Source organism: Nomascus leucogenys, chromosome 3, assembly GCF_006542625.1.
Source record: "Nomascus leucogenys isolate Asia chromosome 3, Asia_NLE_v1, whole genome shotgun sequence".
Taxonomy (NCBI): Eukaryota; Metazoa; Chordata; class Mammalia; order Primates; family Hylobatidae; genus Nomascus; species Nomascus leucogenys.
This window is the reverse complement of record NC_044383.1, coordinates 128592497-128605946: the sequence shown is the minus strand read 5'-3', so window position 1 is coordinate 128605946 and position 13450 is coordinate 128592497. Positions and strand designations below refer to the sequence as shown.

The following is a 13450-nucleotide window of genomic DNA, read 5'->3' as shown; positions in this document are numbered from 1 at the left end:
TGCCTCAGTACCTGGCCCTGGGCTTAGTGGGTAGGAAAAGGCAGCAGTCAGAGGGAACCCTGGAGCGATACTGAGTGGCAGATAGAGCAGGACTGGGCAATCACTCGAACAAGGCTGGAAAGGTGAGGACAAGTGAGGACAGGGTGGAGAAGTTGCAAGAAAGGTTTGTACCCGACATGGAAAAAGTTGTGGGGGCTTTAGATGATAGATTGTTTGAGAGTGAGGAAGAACAAAGCACCCTTCCTTGACATGCCATGGTCCTTGCTTTTGAAGGTTTTGGGCTCAGAAGTTCTGCTTTTCTTCTGAGGAGTAAGGACAAGAGAAAAAGGACAGGGACAGAGTGTGGCCGGGTTTAGATGGGAGCTGGTTAGCATGGTGATGTGGGAAGTTTCTATGAATAGAGCATACAATTGGAGGAGCTGTGGGGCAGAGATGAGACAGTACACTGCAGTGAGCTAGCGTGTCTTTGATGTTATGGGTTGAATAAACTGTTAGGTTGGCATAGAGAGATAGTTTTAGGCTTTCAAGGGTGAGGACTGCAGCTACCGCCAATGTGCCAATGCTCAGAGGCAGGCAGGCCATCCGAGAACTGTGGCCTCAAGCTGTTTAGAAAGGTAGGCAACAACCTGGAGGGTGGGTCGCTTAAACTGGGTTAGAACACCTAGTGCAATTCCACGCCATTTGTCAGTCAAGAGGGAGAAAAGTTTGGTGAGGTCTGGGAGAATGAGGACAGGAGCTGAGGTGAGAGCCTTCTGGAGTAGACCGAAAGTTTGGGTAATAGGCTGTGCACGGTTTGAAGGCTCATGGAGAGGGCCTTTAGCGGCTTGGTATAACAGTTTGGCAAGTAGAGTGAAGGAGGGAACCCAGGGCCTAAAATATCCCACTAGTCCTAGAAAAGAGATAATTTCTTGCTTAGTTTGTGGAGGCAGGAGGGACTGGAGGAGGGATATGTGGTTGGTTGTGAGCCCTTGGGTTCACCGGGTAAGAGCTAGGCCTAGATAGGTGACTGAGGGGGTGCATATTTGTGCTTTCTTAGGGGAGACCCAATACCCCCGTTCTGCCAAAAAGTTTAAAAGAGAGAGATAGTATGGGCGTTGCAGTCTCTTGGAGAGGGGTTACACAGGAGCAGATCATTAACACATTGAGGGACAGTGGACTGTTTTAGGGATAAAGTACAGAGGTTGTGAGCAAGGGTCTGTCCAAAAAGGTGGGGGCTGTCTCTGAAACCTTGAGGTAGTACACACCAGGTGAGCTGACTGACGTGAAAGTTGGGTGTCGGGGTTTTCCTATGTAAAGGCAAAGAGGTTTTTGGAATCAGGTTGTAAAGGAATTGTGAAAAAAAAGCATCCTTTAGGTTTAGAACAGAAAAGGGGGTGGTATTGAAGGGAATTGTGGAAAGTAAAGTATATGGGTTAGGAACTACTGGACATACTGGGAGTACAGCTTGGTTAATGAGCCTGAGGTCCTGGACTAAGCGGTAAGTTCCATCCAGCTTTTTAACAGTTAGAACTGGTGTGTTAAAAGGGGAGTTTGTTGGGCAGAGTAGGTGACTGGCGAGGAGGCAAGAAATGATAGGCTTTAGGCATATGAGAGCTGCTTGGGGGATGGGATACTGCTTCTGTGACAGGAACTAGGTGGGCTCTTTAACAATAATGCGGAAGGGGGTGTGGTGTTCTGCGACTGAGGGTGTGAAGTATCCTAAACAGTGGGGTTAACTACGGATGGGGAATAAGGAAAAGTTGCATGGTTTAGGGTGGAAGGTTGGAGGAGTAGAAGGAAGTTAGAAGTACTGGAGGGGACTGGGTAGATGCATTGGGTACTATGGGGAATGTGAAAGTGGAGAGTAGTGTGGAGTTTTGAAAGGATGTCTCTGCCTAGGAGTGGAGTTGGGCATGAAGGCAGGACTAAGAAAGAGTGAGTGAAGGAAAAGGTGTGCAGGGAGAAGAAAAGTGGAGGGTTGGCTCGGGGTTTGGAGACTTGTCCATCAAGTCCTACAAAAGAGACCTGGGAGGACTCAGTGGGTCCTGAAAAATTAGGTAAAGTACAGTAGGTTGCCCTGATATTAATTAAAAAAAAAATACTGGCCTACCTACCACCATCAGTGTTCCCCTTGGCTCAGATGAAGCGATGGTAGTTGCCAGTGCATCTGTTCCAGGGCACCATCAGTCTTCAGCGGCAAAGCCAATGAGATCCGATTAGGAGGTTTTGGCCAGCTTAGGAAGTGATGGGGGCAGTCCTTGCAGGGGCCACTCACAGTCTGACTTCCAGTGGGGTCCTCCTCAGAGGGGGCATGGCCTGGTGGGCTTACCTGGGTTTGGGCATTGTCTGGACCAGTGGCCTTCATTGCCGCACTTGAAACAGGCGCCAGGTGGAGATGGATTGCTAGGAGGCTTCTGTGTGGAGCTGCAGCCCTCTGGGCCTGCAGAGCCCCTGATGGCAGAGGCAAGCATTTGAAACTCTGCCTGTTTTTGCCTTTCACTTTCCTCATCATGATTGTTAAAGACTTTGAAGGCTAAATTAAGAAGGTCTTGTTGTGGGGTTTGAGGACCGTCATCAAGCTTCTGAAGCTTGCACTGAACATTGAGGGTGGATTGGGAGATGAACTGCAGGTTTAAGATACTGATTCCTTCTGGGCTGGCTGGGTCTAGGTTGGTATACTTTCTCATGGCTTCAGTTAAATGAAAGAGAAAAAGGCTGGGTTTTTGTCAGGACCTTGGGTGATTTCTGAAAGTTTTTCATAGTTCACTGCTTTATGGGCATCCTTTTTGAGTCCTGCAAGGAGACACATAATCATGTGGTCTTGATGGTGGCATCCAGGGTCCCCGTCTTGATAATCCCAGTAATGGTCCTGGTTAGGGACTGCCTCTGCACCAGTAGGCTGGGCAGGAGCTTGGTGATGAGTTGTATCAGCATGCACCTGAGTTAGGGTCCAGATACAGTCCCCATCTTCTGGGGAGAGGGTGGAAGAGAGGATAATGTAGAGGTCATGCCAAGTTAGTTCATAAGACTGGGTAAGGTACTGAAACTCCCTAATATAAGAGGTAGGGTCTTCTGGAAATGAGCCAAGTCTTTTGTTAATTTGAGAGAGATCAGTGAGGGGGAAGGCAACATGAACTCTAACAATACTTTCAGTTCCTGCTACTTCCTGAAGGGGGCACTCTAGCACAGGCGCTGAAGTAAGGGTGGGGCATGGGCCAAAGATGGCGCCTGAGTACGGGTGGGAGAGAAGAAAGAACCTGGAAGTGGTTCCTGCTGAGGGTTTGAAGGGAGAAGGGGGTTTGAGTTAACAGGCAGTGGAGAATAGATAGAGGTGTAAAATGGCGGGATGGGTTTACAAGCCTCAGGAGAGGGCGGTGGGGGAGGAGAATGGGTGCAGGCAATACTAAAATTGTCCTGAGGAGGGGACAGTGTAGGAAAAGAAGTGGATACAACTGACTGGGAAGATGGCAGCTGGGAAGATGGCGGCTAAGAAGATCGCAGATGAGAAAATAAAGAGGAGGCTTATGGGGGTAAAGAAGACAGTTGAGAGGGAGAGGTGGGGGCTGGCAGGGGTGGACAGCAGTCTGCTGGATCTAATGAGGAAAAAGAGGTAGGGTTGGGAGGAGAAAGGTGATCAGGGTGGAGAGAATGGAGGAGAAGGATTTGAACAGGGGAGCAAGAATTGCAGAGGTCGGGTTGTGATCTGAGGGCAAAAAGGCCTGGACATAAGGAATTTCTCCCCATTGCTCCATTCGTCAGCAACAATTGCTTAAGTCAGTTAAAATTGTAAAGCTGAATGTTCCATTTGTGGCCCATTTGGACCCACTGTGGCCAGAGAGAACTGCAAAAAAGACAAGGCACTTAGAGCAGATATTTTGCCTGAGGACTAAGGTTTGCAATTTTTTTAGGAGGCAGCCTAGAGGGCTGTTTTTTTGGAATGGAGGACCGGGAGTTTCCCATAACGGAAGGTAGGCTTGGGAGAACAGGGAAAAATGAGACCGTCCTGGACGGCCAGAGGGAGATGATAAAAGGAGCAATCGTCACTGCTGCCTTTTTTGTTACCGAAACGGGATCAAATGGCTTATAGGCGTCCCCCTAAGACCAGATGATCAGTGAGTTCCTGGCATACGCCGGAGTCTTCTTGTGCCAATGTTGAATTTTTGGACAGGAGAAACCAAGAGAGGCTGTGCAGATTCTCCCCTGTTAACTGGGCTCCTGGGAAATTTACGAGTAGGTGAGATCAGTGACTGATGTGCATGCACAGAGAGGCCACTGGAGGCTGAGGAGCTTCCTTTGTCTGGCTGCTGTGGCCTGCTCTCTGGGGTGGAGGGGTAGGTCCACGGAGAATGCAGACATAAGCCCCTCCTGGATTTCACCACCAGATTTCAGCAACTAGATTGTATCAGTTCAAACCCCGAGAGCATGCCAACAGACAACATGAGGTGATGTGGAGCAACATGCTGTTTTAATGAGCACCTGGGTACGGGTAGGCTAAGGCCTAAAATGGCGTCAGCATCAAATGAGGATGGGGCAGGGGTTTTATGGTCTCCTGGAAATAGGAAGTGTCCTAGTCTGACATGACTGCTACATAGTACCCGGATGGCCTCTTTCTTGCTCTTCAGGGGTATGTGTCTTCCGGCCAGGGTAGGTGTCTTCCACCTGGCTCTCTTCCTGCTTCTGTTATCTTGCTGATGCACACTGCTGGCTCAAGTCACCTTGTGCCTTGGGACTGGACTTGAGAGGGGAGGAGTTACTTATCCCTTTAAGCTTTCAAGCCCCAGGGAGAATCTTTCAGACAGCAGCCTGGCCAACATGGCAAAACCCCATTTCTACTAAAAATACAAAAATTAGGTGGGTGTGGTGGCACATGCCAGTAATCCCAGCTTCTCAGGAGGCTGAGGCCCGAGAATCACTTAAATTTGGGAGACAGAGGTTGCAGTGTCAAGATCGCACCACTATACTTCAGCCTTAATGACAGAAAAATGTCTCAAAAAAACACATAACAAAACAAAAAAAGTAGCTCTAGAAGTGATTACTGTATAGTCTAAATCCCAGGTAGATTTAGACACAAAGCTTAAGTTTCACTTTTTTTGTTTCCCTGAGCAGTGTGCTTATATATCTAGCATAAGCTCTGGGGTTAGAGTCCAGAGATGTGTGGCCATGCTCCATGCTCAGTGAGCCCTGGCTCTAGCAAGAAGCAAACATGTTGCTGCCCTTCCCTGTGCCCCAGACAATGTATGTTTTCAGATGCTGGAAGTGAGGCTTATAGAAAATAACCCCACTGGGATGTCGAAGGTGCCAGTCAATTTGAGGTTGTTACATTACTTCATAACCAGGATTGTGGTGAGAAAAAATGATGTGTCCTAAGATGACCCACCCCAATTTTACCTTGTTTTAGGGAGGTCACTTATTTCTGCATGCTCACAGCCCCTGGGAACCACCATATATTACCCTTAAAATACAGATGTGCCCTTTGCTCAATTCTTACATGGATTATAGGTGAGTCATTGTATTAGCCTGTCTTCACACTGCCATAAACACGCTCTCTGAGACTGAGTAATTTATAAAGAAAGGAGGTTTAATTGACTCATAGTTCTGCATGGCTGGGGAGGCCTCAGGAAACTTACAATCATGGCTGAAGGCGACAGGGGAGCAGGCACCTCTTCACAAGCTGACAGGGGACAGAGAAGAGCAAAGGGGAAGAGCCACACATTTATCAAACAACCAGATCGTGTGATAATTCTATTACAAGAAGAACATGGGGGAAACTGCCCCCATGATGCAATCACCTCCCCACCAGTTCCCTCCCTTGACACATGGGGGTTACAATTTGAGATGAGATTTGGGTGGGGATACAGAGCCAAGACATATTATTGAACCCCTGGCCTCTCCCAAATCTCATGTCCTTTTCACATTTCAATACCAATTATGCTTTCCCAACAGTCCCCCAAAGGTTTAAATCATTCCAGCATTAACTCAGAAGTCCAAGTCCAAAGTCTCATCTGAGACAAGGCAAGTCCCTTCTGCCTGTGAGCCTGTAAAATAAAAAACAAGCTAGTTACTTCCAAGATACAATAGGAGTACAGATATTGGGTAAATGTTCCTGTTCCAAGTGGGAGAAATTGACTAAAACCAAGGGGCCAAAGGCCTTACACGTGTCCAAAACCCAGTGGGATATTCATTAAATCTTAAAGCTCCAAAATCTCCTTTTACTCCACGTCTCACTTCTTGGGCACACTGATGCAAGGGGTGGGCTCCCACAGCCTTAGGCAGCTCCACCCCTGTAGCAGAATTCTGCCTGGACATCCAGGCATTTCCATGCATCCTCTGAAATCTAGGCAGAGACTCCCAAAGTTCGACTCTTGTCTTCTGCACATCCACAGGCCCAACACCATGTAGAACCCATCAAGGTTTGGGGCTTGCACCCTCTGAAGTAACAACTTGAGCTGTATGTTTGCCCCTGTTAGCAATACTTTGAGCTGGAGAGGCTGGGATACAGGGCACCAAGTTTTGAGGTTGCACAGAGCAGCAGGGTCCTGGACCCAGCCCACATAACAATTTTTGCCTCCTTGGCCTCCAGGCCTATGATGGGAGGGGCTGTGATGAGAAGAGTGAAGTGGAAGAGCCTCACACTTATTAAACTATGAATTTGATCATGAGAATAGCATGAGGGAAACTGCCCCATGATCCAATTACCTACCACCAAGTCCCTCCCTTGACACATGGGAATTACAATTAGAGGTGAGATTTGGGTGAAGACACAGAACCAAACCATATTGGTTATTGACCTATAACCCTTCCCAAACCTGTTGTTTAACCTTGAGGCAGAAACATGTGCTCCAAAGTCTTTGCATTTTAGTAATGTTGCAATTATCCAATAACATTTCACAAATGTTGGATCAATGATGGGAGAATGGTTGGGACAGTGCCTAATTGGGATGCTGCTCTGGGGAATCCCCATTCTCACCCACACTAAGCAATTAGAGATGCCTGGTCAGAAGAGTGTGACAGAAACCTGTGCCCATCGGGGGTTTGCTTCTCTTTAATAGGTAACAGTGCCAGCTGCATCTCTCAGGCCAAGCTTGAGGTGAGCAGAGAAGTTAACTTGGGTGTGCATCCCTTTCCCCTTTCTCACAATGACTCCAATGTCTCTGGCCCTGGGCATTCCCTGGACCTTTGCACAAGTGGCAAGGGGAAGGATCCCCTAACAGCTGGATGGCACAGTGAATGTCCATCTGACATCCATGGGCAGAAATGGAAAGGCATGGCTGCTGATAATGTTATAGTCTTCTAAGAATATTTCTGGACACTGGCCCTCTCCTCTGAATCTTGGACAATTTCTTCTCTCTGTATAGAAACTCTGTATTAAATTTCTGGAATACTTTTTTATTAGAATACTGGTCACATTCTATCATCAAGAATTTTGGGTTAAAAAGTTAAGCAATGGTTTTGACAAGATTTCCCAAAGCATTATGGCTGTGGATTCCCAAGATGCAACCTGTGGTTACATTATGGCTGGATTCTGACAGAAATCTGGATCTTTAATTTTCTAATGAGACCAGGAAGTATAGATGGGTTGACCGTCCTGTGGCTTCCATGGCAATTTATATTTTTCAACCACTTATCATATTGCATGGCTGCTGAATTTTTCACCTCACAGCATGCATTAAAAATTAAAACATTTGCACCAATCATTAGGATAATTAAATAGTGTTGCCCACAGTTAGAGGCAATTGGTCTGAAGCTCCAGCCATCCAGACCCAAATGGTTTCCCTGGGGCTGAGCTTACTGAGTTGAACTTTTTCTGGTCTTTAAGAACCTCTACATTGCCTTCAAATAAATGAAGACACTAGCCATTTGTGTCTTTTTGTAGACTCAGTGTCCCTCTTTTGTATCTATGGTGGGAAACATGGACAGGTGAATGATGCTCTACAAAGAGGTTAAAAGTGTCATTGAGAAGAGACTTGAATTGACCCGATGATACATGGATCCACATCTAGGCAAGGTTCACTTACACTGTGACTCTCCCATCTGATTCACCTTTTTCCTAGTTGCTGTGTGCATGCTACCTTGGGAAGACAACCATCACTGCAGTTCCTCTAGCATCATGGAGACTCCCTATATCTTGATGTTTCAAGAGACAATGAAACCATATAATGCCTTCTTTTTCCTACATTGCACCTGAAAGGCCTAATTGTGACTCTCAGATATTCTACTTTAATTGGAAAGCATGATAAACATAAATGTTCATAAAATGCAATTAATTCCAATCACCTGATTATACTTAACTTGAGTATGAAGACCCCAGAATTTGATTCTATATTAGTCAGGATAGGCCATAATATCAAATTTCATTTGTCATTAAGCTACATGTCCATCATAGTTTGGCAAGATGATTCTCCTCATCACAGGCCCTCAGGAATTCAGGATGGTGGAGGCCCCACCTCCACACATGCTTCCACAATGCAGGGGTAGGGAAAAGAGAGTGTGCTAAATCGCATGCTGGTCCTTAAAGCTTCTGAACACATACAACACAAATTTCTTCCCACTTACATTTTATTAGATAAAAAAAAGTCATTTGGTGATGACTATGTTCTTTAGATGGTGAGGAGACACTGAATTTTTGTGAACAGTAATATACTACACCACTAGCCACAGAACCTCGTTAAAAGAAAGAAGGCATTCATGATTTCATTCAACAGACATTTTTGAACACCTGTTATCTATCAGAACTGTTTGAAGTTCTTACAATATATCAAAAAACAAAACATACAAAGATCCCTGCTCTCATGGAGTTTATATTTTAGTGACAGAAGAAAGACAATACACAATGAACATAATGTGCAAGTGAATTATGTAGTTCTTGTCTCCATATAGCCTATTGGTTCTGTTTCTCTGAGAACCCTAACTCAGGGTTCGTTTGTGTGGGAGATAAGTACTATCAAAAATAACAAATTGTAGAACAAAGGTGGGGGTTGGGGAGTGGTGATCTCTGATCTGAAGTGTCTGAGGAAGAGGAGTGACAATTTTAAATGGAATTGTCGATGAAGGATTCACTGAAAAATTCATGTTTGAGCAAAGGCTTGAAGTAGGTCAGGAAGTTATCCAATTGTATATCTGATCATATGGGACCTCTTAGGTTTCTACTTTGAATGAGTTAGAAATCATTGATGGGTTTTAAACAGAGGAGTGATATGACTAACATGACTTCTGTTTTCAAAAGGAATTGCCCTGTTGAGCATGAACTGTAGGCTGCAGGAGGAAAATGAGGAGACTCATTGGAAAGCAATTTCAGGAATCCAAGTGAGATAGGATGGTGGCTCAGACCAGGGTAATAGCACAAGAGGTAGTGGGAAATAGAGTCTGGATATTTTCTGAAGGCAGAGCCAACAGGTTTTGAGGTGATTGAATATGGGATGTGGAAATTTTTGTCCTAAGAAAGTGGATGGCTAGAGATGGAGCAGACTTCAGATAGAGTAGGTGCTATGGTTTGAATGTCGCTTCCAAAATTCGTGTTGAAATTTAATTGCTATAGTAATGGTATGAAGAGGTGAGATATTTAAGAGGTGGATTTAATGCCTTGATAAAAAGGCTTTCAGGAATGGGTCATCTTTTGCCTTTTTGCCTCCTGCAATGGGATGGTGCAGCAAGAAAGCCCTCACCAGATGCTAAACCCTCAGTCTTGGACTTCCAAGCCTGCAGAACTGTAAGCCAATATATTTCTGTTCATTGTAAATAACCCAGTCTCAGGTATTCTGTAACAGCAGGAAAAGATAGTTCAGTTTTGTATATGTTAAGTTTAAGATGTCTACCAAACATCAATGTAGAGATACTGGTTAGGGAGAATATACAAATCTGGGATTCAGCAGAGAAATTGGAGCTAGATACATGCATTTAGTAGTTGTCAAAATGTAGATAGTATTTAAAGCCATGGAATTGGATCAGATTGATATGAGTGTAGATAATTAGGAGAATAATATCCAGGACTGAATCTTGGAGCACGTCAAAATTAAAGGAAGTCATTTAGTTTTATAGGGCTGGTGTGGATCCAGCGTAGTGTTTATTTGGTTCTTGTGTTTGTTTTTTTTTTTCCTTTAGGTTCACCTAAACTTGTGTGGGAAAATAAATTATCAACTGAATGGATTTGGTGCATGAAAAACCATTACTGCCTGCCATCACTTGAAAATTAGACTTATTAGTCAGGGTTCTCAGAGAAACAGAACCAGTAAGATATATGGAGAGATATATATTTGTTTGTTTATTATGGGAACTGGCTCATGCAATTATAGAGGCTAAGAAGCCCCGTGATCTGCCATTTGCAAACTAAAGAACCAGGAAATCTGGTGATGTAATTCATTTTGAGTCTAAAAGCCTGAGAATCAGGGGAGTCAATGGTATAAGTCCTGATCAGAGTCTGAAGGGGTGGGGTCAGATGGTGTAATCTCCAGGCTAAATCCAAAGGCCTGAGAATGAGATACTGGTGTCTCAGAAGAAGAAGAGTAAAACATGAATCATGAAACACAAATCATTTCCCACCAAAATGAATCAATGACCTTTCCAGGGTAGAAAATATTCATTGTAACCAGCTTTCCACCATGTAGCTGGTTGGCCTAAAGGATTAATACCATACCTGAGTGGGGATGAGTGTCCTCACTGGCCTCTGTTGCTAGAAAGAATATTTGTCAGCACCAGTATCTGTGTCACTGTTGAGTAGTGGGAGTGAATATTGCTAAATCCATGCACAGCCTCCACTCCTACTACCAGGGCTATGCCATTCATGAACTGTTGTTTGAACACTGGCATCTAATGACAGAGGCTGGTCAATGTCAACTGGCCAAATTATTCTTCTGTGTCTATTGGTGATTTAGTGGGGATATTCTTTTGAAGCGCGTATTCTCTAGTGGTCATTAAGGTGTAATGCAAGTATCTCCCTGCTCAAGGAGAGAGAGGGTGCAAACTAGCCCATCCTCCATTTTTTTGTTGTTGTTGTTGTTCTATCTGGGCTGTGAACAGATTGAATGATGTCCTTCCACATTGGTGAAGGTGGATCTTCTTTACACAGCATACTGATTCAAATGCTAATCTCTCCCTGAAACAGCCCTCACAGATACATTTAAAAATAGTGTCTTACCAGCTATCTTGGCATCTTTAATCCCAGTCAAATTGACACATAAAATTATCCATCACAAGCTCCAAGGCGATTCAAGATTTTTGAAATGAGATCTGTGACTAGGCTCTGAGGATAAAAATGTAAACAAAAGAGTTCTTATCTTAGTCCATCATATAAAAAATATATATATTTGTGATCAGTGAACACAGAGGGAATCTTCTCCACCTTCTCTGCTGCAAATTTGCCAGTGAGATCACTATCTTCTCATAGATGGATTGAAAAACCTGGGTTTTAACCTTATTCTTACCTCTTAACTCAATATTTCTTGTGGCCAAGTTCTATTGAGTCCATCATAAAAAAATATTATTGAATCTACCCTCTTCTTCCATTTTTGATAGGGCAGTCAGTGTCATCTTTTTTAAAAAAGGCAAAAAAAAAACAAAGAAAGAATGGATGAAGGGAATGAGGGAGAGAAGGAGGCAGAGAGGAAAGGAGGGAAGAAGAAGTACTTGAAACCCTTCAGTAACTTCCTATGAGCCTTGGGATAGTGTCTATACCTTTTGTTACCTGTTCTTGATGACTCTCCAAACCTGTGTTAGAGTTCTGCAACTATTTCTTCCCTGGCTTTCATCCACCATGGCTAACAGTTTTATCTAATCTTTATCCTAAATACTTTCCAGGTCTCAGTTTAAATGTCAAATCTGTGACTTCATTCTTATACTTCCACCAGACTGGAACAAGTGTCCCTAATATTTGCTTTCATGAGCCCATTTACTTCTCGTGTCATTACAAATATGATACGTTATTATATTTGGACTCAGACACATTGTGTTGCTCATCCAGATATACTTGGAGCCTAGCATTCTGTGAAGTATTCAACCAAAAGTTATTAAAAATGTGAAGTAATAAATAATCAAAAGGACATTAAAGTTTTATTTCCATTGTATAGAGTTTTTGTTTTATAATGGGGATTACAGCTTTATATAATGGAGATATAAAGTGTTTGCTTTATAATGGGGTGAAGCTATGATTCGTACTGGAAAAAACTAAAAATGTCAGGGCAACCACTGTGGAGAAAATGGCAAGTTTTTCAAAATGTTTGGACCTGGGAAGGATATGGTAATTCCCTGTATCCTATTTCCTTTAAAATGTGAGCTGAAGGGGGATGGTTTTGATATGCCTAGCATGAGTGAAAGTTTTGCACATACCCAGGGCACCTCCCTTTCTTCCTCCTCCTCTGCTTTAGTATTTTACAAAAAAAACCACATTATTTTATTATTTATCTTGGAGACGCCACAGAGAAGCATTATTTTTTTCTTGAGTTCATATACATTTATTTAGAATTACTTGCCTCATTCCGAAAGCTGTTTCTTATCTTCCAGTTTTTAATTTGCTAGAAATTTTAGAAAAGATGATCCATAAATGTATCAAATCATTCCTGTTTGAAGTAACTTAAATATCAGCATTACTGTCCTGCCAAATATTTCAGATTTGAAACAAAATATTTTGCCTTTAGAGTCTTCAGAGGCATTAGTAGAAACTAAATGGGAATATGCAATTCTTACCTGCCACAGCTTTCTGATTGTTCAAGTGTTCTTGTAAAATGACTAACCAATATTTCAACTTTTCTCTCTTCTTACTTCCTCATTGCCCCCCTTCCTCTCTTAGTCCCAATATCATCACCAGATAAGAATATGTTTGGATTCACGAAGAAGAAAATTGCTTATCTATTTGATCAAGAAAGATTGGAAAATCAGGATGAAGCAAGTCTGGGTGAAAGAGCTGTGAATGGATTTATGGGAACAGGAAGGAGGTGTGGAGATCCTTTTATTACATGTTAATGATCACTAGGGAACATCCACTACAAAAGAACATCCCACTAAATCACCAATAGACACAAGAGAATATGTGGCCAGTTGACTTTGGCCAGCCTCTGTCATTAGATGTCAATGTTCAAACAATGGTGCATGAATGGCATAGCCCTGGTAGCAGGAGTGGGGGCTATGCATGGATCCAGCAATATGCACTCCCACTCCACAACGTTGACCCAGCCACGAAGGCTGACAAAATATTCAACCTTTCAGCAACAGAAACCAAGGATGACCTTCATCCCTGCCCAGCTATGGTATTAGCCCTTGAGATCAACCAGCCACATGGTGGAAATTTGAATATCTTCTACCCTGGAAAGGTCATTGATTCATTTTGGTATGAATTAATTCGTGGTTCTGGGTTGGATTTACTGTTCTTGCCTGCAGGGCCTCAGCTGGCACCAGCATCTAAAGGCTTAGAGAGTTAGTGATCCACCAACATGGCATCTCACATAACATCCCATCAAACCAAGTGACCCACTTTACAGGAAAG

At 43.6% G+C, this 13450-nt stretch overlaps 1 long non-coding RNA gene across 1 annotated transcript in view; it reads left to right on the top strand.

Annotated features, from left to right (window-relative positions):
• Positions 1–12997, top strand: part of LOC100579990 — a 104290-nt gene extending 91293 nt beyond the window's left edge. Inside the window, exon 3 of the long non-coding RNA XR_121008.3 lies at positions 12758–12997. This is a non-coding gene — a long non-coding RNA (uncharacterized LOC100579990). The remainder of the gene's footprint in view (positions 1–12757) is intronic.
• The last annotated feature ends 453 nt before the right edge of the window (positions 12998–13450 follow it).